At 34.5% G+C, this 19,241-nt stretch overlaps 1 long non-coding RNA gene across 1 annotated transcript in view; it reads right to left on the minus strand.

Annotated features, from left to right (window-relative positions):
* The window catches only part of LOC129532883 (uncharacterized), a 218,409-nt gene that overhangs the window by 642 nt on the left and 198,526 nt on the right, over positions 1 to 19,241 (minus strand). The gene's annotated exons all lie outside the window — the stretch shown is intronic.

Here is a 19,241-nt window from a genome sequence, read left to right on the forward strand (position 1 = left end):
CTTTTTCATCAGTAAAATACAGTGTTCTTGTGAAAATTAAATGAGTCAATACATGTGAGTTCCTCAAGAATATTAAATATTAAATGAATATTGGCTATTACTATGATTATCTTGTTTCCTTTTAGAATAAAGATAAAGATTTCCATCCTTATATCAGTACTACAGAGTAGAAGTATTAACACATAAAATAAGTTTAATAAATTTGTAATAAATAAATACATAAAATAATAGATATACAATGTCTTTAATAAACAGCCTGTATTTAGCCCACTTTCTGATGCTAGGCAGCAGCGTAAGTTGAGGAAAACTGAGTTTCTGTTCCATTGTTCCTCTGTTTTATGAATCGAGTAACTTCTTGAAAATGTAAATCACTCTGATATACAAACGGAAGAAGGTACTTGACTGTTTTTTTCCTTTAACAAGATGCAGAGTTGACTGAAAATTTTTATTTTATTTTAAAAACCACATTATATTTTGATAGATATAAAGTTATCTGGGTCTTCTCAAAAGGAGAGAAATAAAATGTAAAGCATTAAAAGTTGCTTCAGTTTGGAAGGGGGTTGCGATGGTCATTGTGATGCATTAGGAGTAGACAATATGTGAGAAAGGATGATGTGTTTTAGTATTAACAAAAAATGTTATAATTACCTTTGGATGTGTATAAGAGATGCTGCTAAGCTTAGGAAAAATTAGAGAAGGAAAGAGAACATGGCTGAGGCTGCATGTTATGAACTCAAAAAGATCCAGTCTTCTTAGCTGCTTATGACCAGGGATATGGCTCTCCACAGAGACGGGGGAAAGAGATGGTTGAAGCAAGCACAATGGCATTGCCCTGGCAAGGGATTACATAAGCCATTAGGACACTAGAGTTTGCATTTGACCAAAACCAGCTATCAGACAGTGATGAATGTTTTGCTGCTCCACTACTGCAGAGGACACTACAAACCAGTTCCCATGGTATCTGTTTGAGTCTGGAACTGAAGACCTCAAGCAATTGTAATCAGAGAATAACTGAGATCAATAGTGTACCTAGAGGTGGGGAAGAGGACAGTGGACACAATATCTACAACTCAAGATTTCCAGCTTAAACCAAAGTAATGAATTAGAGAAAGATAGGAAAGGAAACTAATTGAAAGGGAATAGGCTTTTGCAGGGCCAGAAAATATTTTCTCCAGAACTAAAATTATACCATGTATTACTACATACACACAAGGCTGATCCTATTGAAAAACACAGTAAGACAATGATAAAATTAACATTGTTCAGCTTCTTTAATTTTCACTTTTCTTCTCAAGAAATATTGTACATTACTGGCATGGTGGCTCAGGCCTGTAATTCCAACACTTTGGGAGGCCAAGGCAGGAGGATCACATGAGTCCAAGAGTTCAATACCAGCCTGGGTATTGAACTTAAGAATATAAATACATTTATTTAAATAAAATAAATACAGTATAATAAACTCCACTTTGACAGAATATAATTTTTTTGCTTTAAATTTATATTCTTATGTGATATGTAATGATTATAAAGAAGGTGTTGCAATATTTTTCACATATTCAAAATCTTGACATTATTTTAGGCTATTGTGCAGTGCTTTGGTAATGGTTAATGGTTATTGACGTTAATATGCTATTACGTAATTAGTCATTATGAATATTAAACATGATATATATATATAGACACTGTTCTATATAAATTATTTTTGACTTCCTTTATATGATATCACTAAAAGAACTGCTATGTCATCTAATATTTCTTAAATTTGTTTTAGTTTAAATATAAATGTGTTTCAATTATAAGCTAAGAATATACTTTCTACTAATAAAAAACAAATGATGTACGTCACCATTTTTTATCTCTAGTAAAACAAAACAAAACAAAACCCCACTACACTGTATTAGTTCATTCATTACAACTATAGAGTTTATATTTTTCCTTAATCATAATATAGGAAATAATCATTTTGCTACCTTCTAACACTACATTTGTTTGAAAAAGATTGTGCTATAATTTAGTCTACTATTTTCCCTGGACGAATTCCAATTCAAGTAAATTTCCAACTGCTAGCATAATGATTTCCTGACAACTTGCTCAATAGGAGTGCAGCTCCTACTAATAAACAAATATCACCTACATATAAGAAAAACATTCTGTTAAATGGAAAATACAATAAGCTTGGATTATCACTGTTTCCACATACTTGCTTTATGCTTAAAAATGTATGTTACCTGATTATTCCTAATTAAAAACTTTTAGTTTAAGTTGAAGAGTACATGTAATAGCTTTTTGTTGCTAAATCATCATTTGTGCTGTAATATATAGATGGTAAACTGAGCGTAGGGGCTTGTTGTCTGGTTTTGGCCCCACAACAAACTGTCTATGTAACCTGTGACAAGATTCTTAACTTTGTGCCTTAATTTCCTTATTCGCTTCTGTAAAAATCTCATAAATAGTATATAAAAATAGAAATTGGAAAGGGCCTTGGAAAATGAGAATGCAATGTATTATGACTTCTATTGATTTAGATATGGCATTGGGTAAAATTTATCACCTCTTCAATGAAGCATTTTCTGACTTGCTAAGAAGGAGCTAATTACTCTCTCTGTGCTTTATAAAAACATTTATCCTGTCATATAATTAAGCTACCTCTCCCCCCCCACCACCATACACACACTTCACTGGACTGTCCTCAAGAGTTGTGGCTGTATGCGCAGCATCCTCTCTAGAAAAGAATATGAAGAGGGGAGGGAAAGGGAGGAAAAATGAAGGTGGCCTTTCTCAGGAACTTGGAAATCTTTTTTTTTTCTATTAATGGCTTTCAAAATAATTTGAAAAAATAAACAAATACGTATGACAAAACACATTAAAACAACTGAGTAATGGGTTCAGTATTCACACAAATTAGCACTGACTTTGTCAATGATTTTAGCCGTCAATTAATTGTAGATTAGCTGGTGTTCCTTTTTCCAGAGACACATACATATCTTTCTCCTGCTTACATGATTGATCTTATTTTATTTTTAAGCTTTATGCCATTGTTGCAGTATTTTTCTGTTTAATACCTTTCATAAAATAGTCTGTTTAATAAATACCACTTTCGTTAAGAATATGCAGGTAACACACCATCAAATATTATGGAAATATTAACTCTCAAAGCAAGAAAAAAAAGTTTCCTTCTTTCCATATGTAGAACTAACTTTAAATAGTTTTTATTTATATTTAGCCAATATTTATATTGCTACCATCCTGAAATAGACCACTTTAGCATCAACATTTATTGGCGAAATAATTATAAAGATATTTTCTTTTTTCTTTTTTTTTTTGAGACTGGGTCTCGCTCTGTCGCCCAAGCTGGAGTGCAGTGGCGCGATCTCGGCTCACTGCAAGCTCCGCCTCCCGGGTTCATGCCATTCTCCTGCCTCAGCCTCCAGAGTAGCTGGGACTGCAGGCGCCTGCTGCCATGCCTGGCTAATTTTTTGTATTTTTTAGTAGAGGCAGGGTTTCACCGTGTTATCCAGGATGGTCTCGATCTCTTGACCTCATGATCCGCCCACTTCAGCCTCCCAAAGTGCTGGGATTACAGGCATGAGCCACCATGCCCGGGTAATTTTGTTCTTGTATTTTTAGTAGAGATGGGTTTTCACCGTGTTAGCCAGGATGATCTCAATCTCCTGACCTCGTGATCCGCCCGCTTCGAGGTCTGGGATTACAGGCCTGAGCCACCGTGCCAGCCCCTAAAAAGATATTTTCTAATGTATGAATTTTAAAACTATTGTGGGGTAAATATCGTGGATGAGTTTGTTGGTATCCCACATAAATTCTTGCAGATTTTTTTCTCAGAGCACACACAGAAAATACTCATTTTTTTCCCATACTTGAAAATCATAAAATACATTTAGTATTCAATCAACCCTTTTGTGTGCGTTGATGCTGAGAATGGGGTTAACATACAATTTTTAGTGTAGACCTATAAGTTAAGATCAATTTTAGTTCTTTTCTCTATATTCCATTGGCTGTCAAAGGGTATTCTGTGAATGGGGGTGGGATGAAGTGGAAAGAGCATTCATTTTAATAGATTTGTTCCAAATGTTCTCTTTCTCAAGGTAATAAACTTCATTTTTCATATGTATACATGAGTGTTCCAGAATTGCAAATGGGAGTAAGTCAGGTAGCTCCTGAGACTGTTTTGATATATCCACTTCTTCTTAATGCCCCTTGCCCACCATATATCAGTGCACTGTTATTCATTTTGTTGATAAATTTTATCTCACAAGCAGCTTCATTTAAATTGCAAATGAATGGGGATGTGTAAGTGCAGGGGCTTGAGTTGTTTTCAAAATCAAGCAAAAATTTGTAGTCTGAACCTTTTTAGATGCAGAATAGTTACAAAAGTATTGGCTTTGATATCTAAAGGGATAAAGACATTATTTGCATATTTTCATTCCTCAAATATTTATGAATTCTTCAACATGGAGCAGCACAGAGTTTGGCATTTCAGCTGATCTTAGAACATTAGACCTAGTAGAGATTTAGAGGTCATTTGTTCAATAGCTTAATGTGTTTGAACAATGTGATATTTTCTGCTCTTCATAAGCAGAGATTTTATCTTTTAAAACTCTACATAAAATTGATATTGTTATTAATTCTTGCAAATGGCTAAACCCTTCAACAGTTGTTTAAAAGTAACACATTTTTACATAAAAGAATAAAGAATTCAAAAATAAATAGCTTGGGTTTAAATTTTTCACCCTGTCCCTCCCTAATTATGAGAAATAACAAAAACAATTCAAACCTCTCAGTCTCAGTCTTCTCAATTGCATAATGACAATAATGGATCCTTATATAATTCAAAAAGACAGATAAAAAATGTTAGCAGTAGCTCACTGGTTTCTCTATAGACCAGGTCCACGGAGCTCTTCACTGTGTCATACCAGAAGTTGTAGTAATTCATTATTAAAATTAGAAACCTCTAAAGTAAAAGTTGTTTACAAAGGTAAAGATATTTGGTTGCAGAACCATATTTTATTATCTATCTTCCATGTCTGCCTTCTACCTGATACAAGGCATGTATTGTGTAAACAATCATTGTCCAAATATGACAGATGGTAATTTATAAGGATGTCATTATTTTATTTTGTCCAAATAGGTTAGAAGTACAAAGAAAGTTATGTATCTTAATCTGTATAATATGAATGGTATTATATCAATAATAAATTCCTTCGGTTAGAAAATAAAAATTGGAAAATTAACATTGAAGACATTGTTGATATCAAGCAACACAGAAACTGGCCTGGATGTGTGAAACTCAAAGATAATTAACATCAGTGAGAATATATTCTTCAACTGCACTCAGTTTTACAGCATGCCAAGTAATAAGCACTAACATATGTAAAGGACTATTTTCCTGAAATGGGCAGATGAGCATTTTTCACACTGTCTTCAGCTACCTGTTGCTGAGGCAAAGTTGTGAACAATCAACAGTATTTGGGATCTCTTTTCATCCACCAATACCCACTGGAGGAAAGGAAGGTCTATATCGAAACATTGACCTCAGGAACTATTTCTTGAAAGCAGCCAGAATTTGATTGGATTTGTTTGCAGAGCAATTTGTGTCCCACAGCTTTCAACAATCAGCAAGCAATTTCTGAAGATTATCAACTAGTTATGGTCAGGTTTAAAAAAAAAAGTCAAAGTAAGCATCCCAGGGTGACTGGGAATGTTCATACGTGCACTTGTTGAGGAGCAATTCTGGAGGCTTAACCTACAGGAGCTAGGGGCTAAAAATAGGCCTCACTAAAATAATTCAGCCAGTCACTAAAAAATAAGCAACTAATAGATGGTACCTTAGAGGAATAGTGCTAAGAATTTCAACAATATGTTCTCTAAAATGTCCAAAAAAAAACAAAAGAAACCCCACATAAATAAAGCAAGAAACTGTGACCTGTACACCAAGAATAAAGCAGAGCAGTTTCTCCTTATCTTCAGGTGATATGCTCCGGGACTCCCTGTGGATTTCTGAAACTATGGACAATACAGACCAAATTGCTATCAGTCAAAACACGTTTCTGTTCATGCCCTCCACCTACAAATGCAATGCTTTTTTCATCTTAACTAAGCACTAATTATGCCTTGTTACTGTAACTTTTGCAGTTTAACATGGGACAGCAAAATTAGAATGAATTTATTTTTCCTTCTTCACTTTAATGGGCAGAAAATTTGTTCTTACTGTAGATCTTAGCAACCTCAGCGTATATTTTTTCTTTCCTTAAATATGGAACTTTCACCTTTTCCCTAAGGGAAACACTACACAGATTCTTTTTTGGCATATCCAAATTGCGGGCATCACTACTTCTGCCCTCTGTGACCATTATTAAGTAAAATAAGGGAAATTTGTACACGAACATTGTGATACTACAACACTCCATCTGATAACCAAGATGTCTTCTGAGTGGACCAATGAGTGGGGAGTATATAACCATAAATAAATGGAACAAAGGAATAATTAGTGTTCTCATGTTCTGGGATGAATGACATGGGTTGCTGTGGGATAGTGTAAGATTGTATCATGTTACTTAGACCAAAACTCAATTGAAGGATTATGAGTTCTTTATTTCATAAATAAACAGTAAAATTTTCTATTTGATATTTTTGGACTACAGTTTACTATGGGTAAGTGAAACCATGGAAAGCAAAACCACATATCAGGGGTAATTAGCATAGGCAACAGAAATAGCCTACCACAGTGACCATGTATCAGAATTAACACACAAAGATTTTAAAGTAGCCACTGTTCAAATAGTTTTAAAAAATCATGAATAAAGAAATAAAGGTCAGGCGGGGTGGCTCACACCTGTAATCCCAGCACTTTGGGAGGCCGAGGTGGATGGATCACCTGAGGTCAGGAGTTCCAGATCAGCTTGTCCACCATGGCGAAACCCTGTCTCTACTAAAAATGCAAAAATTAGCCGGGTATGGTGGCATGTGCCTGTAATCCCAGCTTCTAGGGGGTCTGAGGCAGGAGGATTGCTTGAACCTGGGAGGCGGAGGTTGCAGTGAGCAGAGATCGTACCACTGCACTCCAGCCTGGGCGACAGAGCTCTATCTCAAAAAAAAAAAAAAAAAAAAAAGAAGAAGAAATAAAACAGTGTATGAGGGGAATGCCATGTAAAATTTGAAATAACAGTAAAGAGATAAAACTTACAAAAAAGAAATGGAAATTCTGAAGTTAAAAATGATAACTGAAATGAAAAATTCACTGGAGGTGTTCAACAGTAGATTTGAACTGGCTGAAGAAAGAAGTAGCAAATTTAAAGATAGATTGATAGAGTTATGCAATCTAAAGAAGAAGGAGACAAAAGAATTTTTTTTAAATAAACACAGAGTCAGAGAAATATAAGACAGCAGTGAATACGCCAACATATGCATAAGGGGGTACTAGAAGAAGAGGAGAAAAAAGAGAAAATCGAAGACATAATGTCAATTTTTTAAATTTATAGAAAAACATTAATTTATATATGCAGGAAACTGAATAAATTCCAAGTAGGATTGAACACAGAGATACACAAAGAGACACATCATTACTAAAAATGCTGAAAGCCAAGGACAAGGAGAAATATTGCCAGCAACAAAAGAGAAACTATTCCTCATTACAAAGATTTTCAATTCTGTCAACAGCTGATTTATCAGCAGAAAGATGGAAGCCAGAGGACAGTAGGAAAATATATTTGAAATAATAAAAAAAAAACAGCTAGGAATACAAATCCAGCATAGATAGCTTTCAAAAATGAAGTTAAAATGAAGACTATCTCAGATAAACAAAAAATGAGATTATTGTTAACAGACTTAACTACAAGAAATATTAAAAGACAATTCTTCAGACTGCTAGAAATTGACTCCAAACAGTAATTTGAATGTATATGCAAAAACAAACTTTGCTGGTTTGTATATATATGTAATTATATAGTTATACATATTTCTTCTCCTATATTATCTCAGTCAATTTAAAAAGCAATCATATAAAACAGTACATAAATAATGCATTGTTGAACCTGCAAAATGTATTTGTCAATAACAGTGCAAAAGAGGTGGGGTGGAGCAAAGCTATATTCACCTAAGAAAATAACTTGAGATGGTTACCCAAAGCTACAAAACAAGTAGAGCTAACCAGAAATGATAAAATGGAAAGTTAATATAGCAATAGCTATAAAAGTATACTTGCTTTCCTTTGTTTTCCCATTTCTTTAAATGTCATAAACTCATATAAAATTGTAATTATAACAGCATATTGTTGAGTTTGTAACATTTAGATATGTATAGCAATAATAACACAAAAAAGAGAGACATGGAATAAAGGCATATAGGAGTACCATGTCTATATTTCATTGGAATAAAATTTCAATAAACCTGAAGCTGATTCTGATAAATTTAGATGCATGTGTTTAGCCCTACAACAACCACAGAATAAATAACTAAAGAAAAAAAATGACTAAATCAAAATGATATCTTGGAAAATATTCACTTAGTGCAAAAGATAGTAATTGAGAATAAATAGAAGAAAAAAATGAAATGATACATATGGGAAACAAAAGTAAAATGACAGACATTTTAGCTTCAACTATATAGGTAATAATGCATGCTATTAACATGTACACAATCAAAAGGCAGAAACTATCAAATGTATAAAATATATGATTAAACTATATGCTTTCTACAAGAGACACACCTTAAATTCACATAGAATTACATGAAAGTATGAGGATCAAAGAAGATGTATTATGCAATCAGCAACCATAAGAAAGCTGGAGTGGCTATACTAGTATCAGACAAAATACTTATCTAAAAAGTTACTAGAGATAGAGTTACATTTTATAATATTAAATTGTCATTCCATCAGAAAAATATAACAATTATAAATACATATGCACCTAACAACAGACCACCAAAATACAGTGAGCAAAACTGACAAAAATGAAGAGAGAAATATACAACTCAACAGCACTAGTTGAACATTCAATACCCCCACCTTTGGTAATAGATAAAACTAATAGGCAGAGGATCAACAAGAGCACAGAAGACTTAAAAAGCAAACTGAACCTAACAGTCATCTACAAAACATTCCACCCAACAATAGCAAAATATACATTCTTCTCAAATCCACATGGAGCATTCTCCACAATAGGCCATATATTGTGACATAAAATGAATCTCAATAAATTTAAAAGAATAAAAAATAATGCAAAGTTTGTTCTCTTATTACAATGTAATGAAATTATAAATCTATAACAAAAGAAATATGAGAAACTAAAAAATATGTGAAAATCAAATAACACATTCTTAAATAATGAATAAGCTGAAGAAAAATGAAAAGAGAAATTAGAAAATACTTGTAGATTAATAAAAATTATGATAATATAGAAAAATTTAAAAAGCAGAAAAATCCATGATTAAAACAAAATTTATACTTGTAAATGCCTATTTTTAAAAAGACATATCTCAAATTAATAATTTAACTTTCCATCTGAAGATAATGGATAAAGAAAAGCAAGCTAATCATGAAGCAAACAAAAGGAAGTATTAAATTTCATGTGAAAACATGAAATAGAGAATAGAATAGAGTAAAAATAGGAAAAAATCAATAAAATTAAAGGCATTCTTTAAAAAGATCAACAATTATCAATTTTTTCTCTATTAACTAATTTAAAAAGATAAGAATCAAATTACTAGTGAAATGGGAAAATTTCCCTGATCTCCCTCGCAGGGCATGCGACGGAGGTGTGGCTCACTTCTTTGATGCCCCACAGCTCAAACCTCTAGGGGGAGCATGCAGATGGGCAAGTTGTGGGGCTCTGACCCCACGGCAGAGTCTAGAGGTGAATGTTTACAGCTGAAGCTTTAGTGGGTGTGTGTTACAGTAGCCTCTTTCCATTTAGCTATCTGTAGGCGGCTTGTGTTAAGTCAGCTCAGTTAGACCCCGTGCCTTACCCCAAGGACAGAGGGCTTTCTGTATCCCAGGGTTTCTTGCCTTGGTGTACCAGAATAATTGAATCACACGTGGGCTTGGAGAATGAGTGCAAGGTTTTATTAAGCGGAAGTAGCTCTCAACAGATGGGGGAACCAGAAGTGAGACAGAGTGGGAAGTTGGCTTTCCACTGGAGTCAGGCCTCTCAGCAGCTGGGATCCCCCTCCAACTGCCCCGGACATACTCCACTTTGTTCCTTCAGTGGATGGCCTGACAGCTTGCTGGCATCTGTCGGTGTGCTCTTACAACATCTTGCCACTTGTGTCTTCTTCCACTGATGTGTTCCTCTGGATGTCCAGCTGCTTGTGTCTCTACCCACTACGGTCTTGGGGTTTTCATAAGCAAAGAATAGGGCAGTGGTGGGCCAGGGTGATCTTGGAGAATGCAACGTTTAAGCATGAAAACAGAAATGCCTGTCCTCACCTAGGTCCTTGGTCACAGGCCCTAGGGTGGAGCCCTTACCAGTGACTTGCCCTTCTCTACCCAGCACTTCCCTGCCCCCCTTCCATATCACTAGTATCAAAAATGAAAGAGGGTACATTACTGTTGCATTTTCAAAAACAAAATGGATTATAAAAGAATACTATGAACAATAGAATGCCAACAAGATAGATAACATAGACACAATGGGAAAATTTTTAGAAAAGAAAAAATTGAAACTGATTTAAGAAGAATTACATTATTTGAATAGACAAGTAAAAAGACTAAATTGGTAATTTAAAAAGTATTCACAAAGAGAAGACCAAACCAAGACGGCTTAACTTCTAAATTCTAACAAACATTTAAATAATTAATAATAATCATTTGTAAACTCTTCCAGAAATAAAAGAGAAGAAAGATTCCTCAACTCTTTCTACGAGGCTAATATTATTTTGAAACAAAAAATACAGTATATCAAAAGATATCTTCAAAACAACAATCTCTTATGAATACGGACACAAGAGTCCTCAAGAAAATGCTAGCAAATAGAATCCATCAATATATTAAAATAATTATATACCATAATCATTTGGGACTTATCTAACAGATGCAAAGTTACCGCAATATCTGAAAATTAGTTAATTAAATATACTCTATCCACAGATAGAAAATCAATCAGATGATAAGTTCAACAGATGCAGGAAAAGTATTTGACAAAATCCAATATCTTTGCATGGTGAAAGCATTTAACAAACTGGATATAGATGGAAACTTTCTCAATCTTATAAAGAACATTTACTTACTACAGCTAAATTATACTTAATGGTGAAAAACTGGTTGCTTTTCTCCATCAGAAGTAAAATTAAGGTATCCACAGTTGCCACTCTTATTCAACAAACTATTGGAGATTCTAGAGAGGGGAATTAGAAAAGAAATATAAGTAAAAGCTTCTAAATTGTAAAGGAAGAAGTAAGCTATCTATATTCACAGATGACAATAGTTTGAATATAGAAAATTCTATGGGATCCAGTAAACATTTTTAGAAGTAATAAACAAGCTCAGCAAGTTTGCAAGATGCAAGATCAATATGCAAAAATCAATATTATTTCTACACACTAGCGATGAACAATCTGAATATGAAATTAAGAATGCAATTTTGTATATAATAGCATCAAAAATAAAATATGTATAAATAAATTTAACAAAAAAGTGCAAAACTTGTAACCTTAACACTTAAAACTTTGTTAAATAACTAAGATCTAAATAAATGGAAAAACAATCCATATTCATGGACTGATTATTAGAATGACAATATTATACAAATTGATGTATATTAATGCAAATTCTATCAGAATCCTAGCTGAATTCTTTGCAGAAATTTACAAATTCATTCTCAAATTCATATGGAAGTGTAAGCGACCCAAAATAGCCATAAATAAAATCTTAAAAATGAACAAAGTTAAATCACTCATACATATCTATGTCAAAATTTCCTAGACAATAACAGTAATCCAGGCAGTTTGTACTGACATAAGAATGAACATAAAGAACAATAGAATAGAACTGAAAGTCCAGAAACAAACTAATGTGTCTATAGTCAATTGATTTTCAATAATAGTATTGAGACCATTCATGGGGAAAAATAAATTTTTCAACAAATGGGTGTAAGACACCCAGGTGACCACATGACAAAAAATGACTTTGCACCCTTACCTCACACCATATTAAAACAAATAAACAAAATAGATAATGGATAAAGATGTACATGTCAGAGCAAGCTAGAAAGTTTTTAGAATGATTATATGAATAATCTTTTGACCTGAGATTTAGCAATTGATTGTTAAATATCACCAAAAATCTACAAATAACCAAAGGAAAAAAAAATCAATGGGACTACATCAAAATTAGAAACTTTTGTGCTTCAAAAGATATCTCAAAACTAAGATGGGGCAGGGGGTGGAGTAAGATGGCAGAATAGCAATTTTCTTCCCAGCAGGAACACCAAAATGAACAACTCTTCATGCAAAAAAAATTACCATCATAACAACAAAAAATCAGGTGAGTGATCACACTACCTGCTTTTACCATCACATTAAGGAAACAAACACTGAAGAGGTTAGAAAACACAGTCTTGATTTGCCGACATCACCCAATTCCCATCCCCCAGCAGCAGACTTGTGGCATGGAGAAAGAATCTCTGTACTTGGGGAAGGGAGAGTGTAATAATTGCAGGACTTCACATTGGAACTCAGTGCTGCCTAACACCACAGAAAGAAACACAGGGTAGAACTTAGCTGCTTCCCACACAGGGAACATTTAGATGAGTCCTAGCCGGAGGTAAATTGCCTATTCCAGCAGTCAGAACCTGAGTTCTGTTAAGCCTACCTCCATGGCTAAAGTATTCTTGGGTCCTAAATAAAGTGGAAAGGTATTCTAGGCCACAAGGACAAGTCCTGTTACTGTGCTGGGCTCGAAACCAGTGGTTTGGGGTGCACCCAACAAAATAAGACATCAGTAAGGGCAGCAAAGTGCTTGTATTACCCTTCCCCCAACCACAGGCAACACAGCTTATAGCCCTTAAAGAAACTCCTTTCCTCTGCTTGAAGAGAGGAGAGAGGAAAGTAAATAAGACTTTTTCTTGCAACTTCAATGCCAGCTCAGCCACAGAATAGGGTACCAGAGAGAGTCCTGAAGCCTCCATTCCAGGCCCTAGTTCACAATAACATTTTTAGACACACCCTGAGTGAGAACGGATAAAACTGCCTAGAAGGGAAAAACTCAGTCCTGGCAGACTTTACCACCTGCTGATTAAAGACCCCATGGGCCCCAAATGATCAGCTGTGGTAGCCAGACAGTTCTTGCTGAGGATCTTGGGTGAGACTCAGAGCCATGCTGGCTCCAGGTGTAACCCAGCACATTCCCAGTTGTGGTGGTTATGGGGAGAGACCAATTTCTGCTTGAATAAAGGAGCGGAAGAGTAAGGAGAATTTAATATTTCAGTTTGGGTACCAGCTTAGCCGTAGTGGGGTAGAGTACCAAGCAAGAACCTGGGGTCCCTGATTCTAGGCCTTGGCTTTTGGAAGGCATTTATGGACTTTCCCTGAGCTAGAAGGAACTCCACTGCCCTCATGGGAGAGAAGCAGGGCTGGCAGCATGCACTGAAAGCTAAGTGAAGAGCCTTTTGGCCTTGAGTGGACATTGGCAGTAGCCAGACAGTATTCATCACAGGCCTGGGGCAGTGATAGCCATGGGGAGAAACTCCATTGCTTGAGGAAAGGGGAATAAAGAGTGGGAAGGACTTTGCCTTGTGGTCTGGGTGCCAGCTCAGCTCCAGTAAAGTAGAGCACTTGGTAGATTGCTAAGGTTCAAAACCCCCGGCCCTGGCTTTCAGATGGCATCCCTAGGCCCAAAGGGATCCAGGGACAACACATCACCCTGAAGGGAAAGACAAGCCTAGCTTGATTTGGCATCTGCTGATTGTCTAGCCCTTGTGCCTTGAATGAACATATGCAGTAACCAGGCAGTGGTTACTGCAAGCTTTGGGTGAGACCCATTGCTGTGCTCTCCTTGAGTCTGAACCAGCACTGTTCCAATGATGGTGGCCACAGGGGTTTGTGTGTCACCTCTCCCCTAGCTCCAGCCAGCTCAGAAGACAGATCCTTTGTTTGGGGGAAAAGTAAGGGAAGATAACAAGGGTCTCTGCCTGATAATTCAGGGAATTCTTCTGGATCTTACCCAAGACCACTAAATCAGTATCTCTATGAGTCCGCAAAAGCCATAGGAATACTGGGTTTGGGGTCGCTCTTAAAGCAGATATTGCTGCAGTGACCAAAATCTTAGATCACAGCACCCAAGTTCCTTTAAATACCTGGAAAGTCATCCAAAGAAGAACAGGTACAAACAAGCCCAGACTGAGAAGACTACAATAAATGCCTAACTCTTCAATGCTTAGACACAGGTGAACATCCATAAACATCAAGATCATCTAAGAAAACAGGACTTCACCAAACAAACTAAATAAGGCACCAGTGACCAATATCTGAGATAGAAGGCCTTTTAGACAGAGGATCCAAAATAGCTATTTTTAAGGAAACTCAATGAAATCCAAGATAATACAGAGAAGGAATTCAGAATCCTATCAATTTACCAAAAAGATTCAAATAATCAAAAAGAATCAAGCAGAGTATCTGGAGCTGAGAAACACAATCAAGATACTGATTAATACCTCAGAGTCTCTTAATAGCAAAAGTGATCAAGCAGAAGAAAGAAATTGTGAACTTGAAGACAAGCTTTTGAAAATATAGTCAGAGGAGACACAAGAAAAAAGAATTAAAAAATGAACATACCCACATTATCTAGGAAATAGCCTAAAAAGGGCAAATCTAAGAGTTATTGGCCTTAAAGAGGAGGTAGACAGAGTGATCTGGGTAGAAAGTTTCTTCAAAGACATAATAACTTAGAACTTCCCAAATCTAGCAAAAGGTATATATATTCAAGTACAAGAAGATTATAGAACACCCATCAGACTTAACCCAAACAAGACTACCTCAAGACATTTTAATCAAGCTCACAAGTCAAGAATAAAGAAATGATTCTGAACGCAGCAGAAGAAAAGAAACAAATAATATACAAAGCAACTACAAAATGTCTGGCAGTAGACTTCTCAGTGAAAAACTTATGTATTAGTCCATTTTCACACTGCTATAAAGATACTACCAAAGACTGGATAATTTATAAACAGAAGAGGTTTAATGGACTCACAGTTCCACATGGCTGGGGAGGGCTCAGGAAATTTACAATCGTGGCAGAAGGTAAAGAAGAAGCAAGGCACATCTTACATGGCAGAAGGAGAGAGAAAAAGTGAGGATGTGCTACACTTAAAACCATCAGCTCTCAAGAGAACTCCCTCTCTATCACGGAACAGCATGAGGGAAATCACCTCCATGATCCAATCACCTTCTACCAGATCACTCCCTCGACATGGGAGAATGAAGGACAAAAACCATATAATAATTTTAACTGATGCTGAAAAAAGCATTTGATAAAATTCAACCTCCCTTTATGATAAAAATTCTCAAAAAGTCGGGTATGGAAAGAACATACCTCAACACAATAAAAGTCACATATGATAGACCCACAGTTAGTTTCATACTGAATGGCAAAATACTGAAATCCTTTCTCCTTAGATCTTAAGATCTGACACAAGACAAGCATACTCATTTTCACCACAGTCATTCAACATAATACTGGAAGTCTTAGCTAGAGCAATCAGACAAGAGGAAGAAAGAAAGGGCATCTAAATTGGAAAAGAAGAAGCCAAATTATCCCTGTTTGCAGATGATATAGTCTTATATTTGGAAAAACCTAAAAACTCCACCAAAAAAAATGATTATAACCGATAAACCAATTCATTAAAGTTGCTAGGAACAAAATCAACTGCGAAAATCAGTAGCATTTCTATATGCCAACCACTGATTATCAGAAAAAGGAATCCAGAAAGTAATTGCATTTACAATAGCTAAAGATAAATTGAAATACCAATGAATAAATTTAACCAAAGAAGTAAAAGATCTAGACAACATAAACTATAAAATATTGATTCAGGAAATTGAAGAATACACAAAAAAATGTAATGATAGTCTACATTTATGAATTGGAAGAGTCTATATTTGTTAATTATTCATATTACCCAAAGCAATCTACAAATTCAATGCAATTCCAAACAAAATATGCATGATATTCTTTAGAGAAATAGAAAAATAATACTAAAATTGATATGGAACCACACAAGCCTGAGAATAGACAAAACTATCCTGAGCAAAAATAACAAAACCAGAGGAATCACATTTCTTGACTTCAAATTGTACTGCAGAGCTCTAGTAAACTAAACAACATGGTACTAGCATAAAAACAAACACATAGGCCAATGAAACAGAATAGAGAACCCAGAAATAAATTCATACATCTGCAATGAACTTTTTTCTGACAAAGATGCCAAGAACATACATTGTGGAAAGTACAGTCTCTCTAATAAATGATGCTGGGAAAACTGAATACCCATATATAGAATAATGAAACTAGACCCATATCTCTCCCTAGATAAAATCAAATCAAAAATAATAAAAAAATCAAATCAAAATTAATTAAAGTCTTAAGTCTGAGACCTCAAACTATGAAACTACTAAAAGTAAACATTGTGGAAACTTCCCAGAACATTGAACTGGGCAAAGATTTCTTGAGTAATACCTCACAAGTACAGACAACCAAAGCTAACATGAACAAATAGAATCAAATCAAGTTAAAAAGCTTCTGCACAGCAAATTAAACAATCAACAAAGTGAAGAGACAACCCACAGAGTGGGAGAAATTATTTGCAAACCATCCATCTGTCAAGGGATTAATAACAAGAATAATAACTCAAATAACTCAATAAGAAAAAATCTAATAATCAGATTAAAACATGGGGAAAAGATCTGAAAAGACATTTCTCAAAGGAAGATACACAAATACCAAAAAAGTATATGAAAAGGTGTTCAACATCATTGATTATCAGAGAAATGCAAATCAAAACTATAAGGTATCATTTCACCCCAATTAGAATAGCTTTTATTCAAAAGATAAGCAATAATAAATTTTGGCAAGAATGTGAAGAAAAGAAAACCCTTGTACACTGTTGATGGGAATGTAAATTAGCATAACCCCTATGGGTAACAGTTTGGAGGTTCCTCAAAAAACTAAAAATATAATTGCCATATGATACAGGAATCCCACTGCTAGGTATATACCCAAAAGAAAAATCAGTATATTGAAGAGGTACCTGCACTCCCATGTTTATTGCAGGACTATTCACTACAGCCAAGATTTGGAAGCAACCTAAGTGTGTCTACCCACAGATGAATTAATAAAGTAAATGTGGTCCATATACACAATGGTGTACTATTCAGCCGTAAAACAGAATGAGATCCTGTCATTTGCAACTACATAGAACTTAAGGTCATTATGTTAAGTGAAATAAACCAGTCACAGAAAGAAAACCGAACATATTATCACTTATTTGTGGACGCTAAAAAAATTAAAACAATTGAACTCATGAAGACAGAGAGTAGAAGGATGGTTACTAGAGGCTAGGAAGGGTAATGAGTGGGAGGGAGATGGTTAATGGGTACAAAAATATGGTTTGATTGAATTAATAAGATCTGATATTTGATAGTACAACAGGGTGCCTACAGTCAACAAAAGTTATTGTACATTTTAAAATAACTGCAGGAGTATAAATGGATTATTTGTAACACAAAGAAAGGATAAGTGCTGGAGGTGATGGATACTCCATTTACCCTGATGTGATTGTTATGCATCATTTTTCCTTATCAAAATAGCTCATGTACCTCATAAATATGTACATCTATTTGTACCCACAAAAATTAAAAATGGAAATAAAAAAGTTAAAAATAATTTAAAGACAACCTATAGAATTGGAGAAAATATCTGTAAACCATTTATCTGATAGGAAATAAAATATAGATATTATGTTATATGTGTGCGTGTGTGCGTGTGTGTGTATCTCACATACACACATACCAGACTCAATAATTTTAAAAAACAATAAAAAATGGTCAAGGATTTGAATAGAAATTTCTTAAATGGAGATATACAAATGGCCACCACATTAAAAGATGCTTGGAATTATTAATTATCAAGGAAGTTCAAATGAAAATTATAATGAGATACTACTCCTTACCCATTTTGAAGGCTAGACTCAGAATGTCTGATATACAATAACAAGTGTTAGCAAACTTGTGGACATATCAGAACATCTATGTGTTGCTGATGGGAATGTAAAACTGTGCAGTCACTTTAAAAACAGTCTGGTAGTTACAAAAATGGTTAAATAATGAATTATTATTTACCCTACCAATTCTACCTACATATATATATATACCCAATAGAAATGAAAATATGTCCACATAAAAACCTCCACAGAAATGTTTATGGTAGCATTATTCATAATATCCCAAAAGTGAAACCCATACAAATCTTCATCAGCTGATGAATGAACAAACAGATGATGAGTGGATTAAAAAATGTGGTTTATCAATACAATGGAATATTATGAAGCCATATAAAAGGAATTAAATACTAATACATAGTATGCCATGGATGAACCTTGAAAACATTATGCTAATTGAAAAAGCAGTCACAAAACATGTTATATAATCCCGTTTATATGAAATGTCCAGAATAAGCAAATCTGTAGAGACATTAATATTTTGGTGGGTAGTGCAATGGGTGATAGCTAAATATTGGGTTTTGTTTGGAGGTGTTAAAAATATTCTAAAATTCATTTGGTTCATCCTATCTGTGAATGGCTGAATACATGTAGTTGAACAGATCTGTGAATATACTAAAAACCATTGAATTGTATACTTTAAATGAGTCAATTGTATGTATATGAATTATATCAATAAAACTGTTAATAATTACTATCTTTATTATATATATATTTATAAATGTAATTTAAGCTTCACAAATCATGCTATAATTGCAGAGCTGGTAAGAAGGAAATGAAGTCATAGAACTTATGTTCCAAATTCCCATAGATAGCATATGCTAGATCCAGGATTAGAAAACAAATCTACTACTTACCTCAAAATCAGGATTTTTTTTCTGCTTGATTGTATTTATATAAAGATATAATTTCTACGGAAGGAAGGATATATATCTTACTTTTTATAATTATGGGGTTTTATGCCAGAGAGGCAATTTTCAAGTCAATATTGACTCATTTTTCTATGTTAGAAAAATT

This window comes from Gorilla gorilla, chromosome 3 (assembly GCF_029281585.2).
Source record: "Gorilla gorilla gorilla isolate KB3781 chromosome 3, NHGRI_mGorGor1-v2.1_pri, whole genome shotgun sequence".
NCBI classification, from domain to species: domain Eukaryota; kingdom Metazoa; phylum Chordata; class Mammalia; order Primates; family Hominidae; genus Gorilla; species Gorilla gorilla.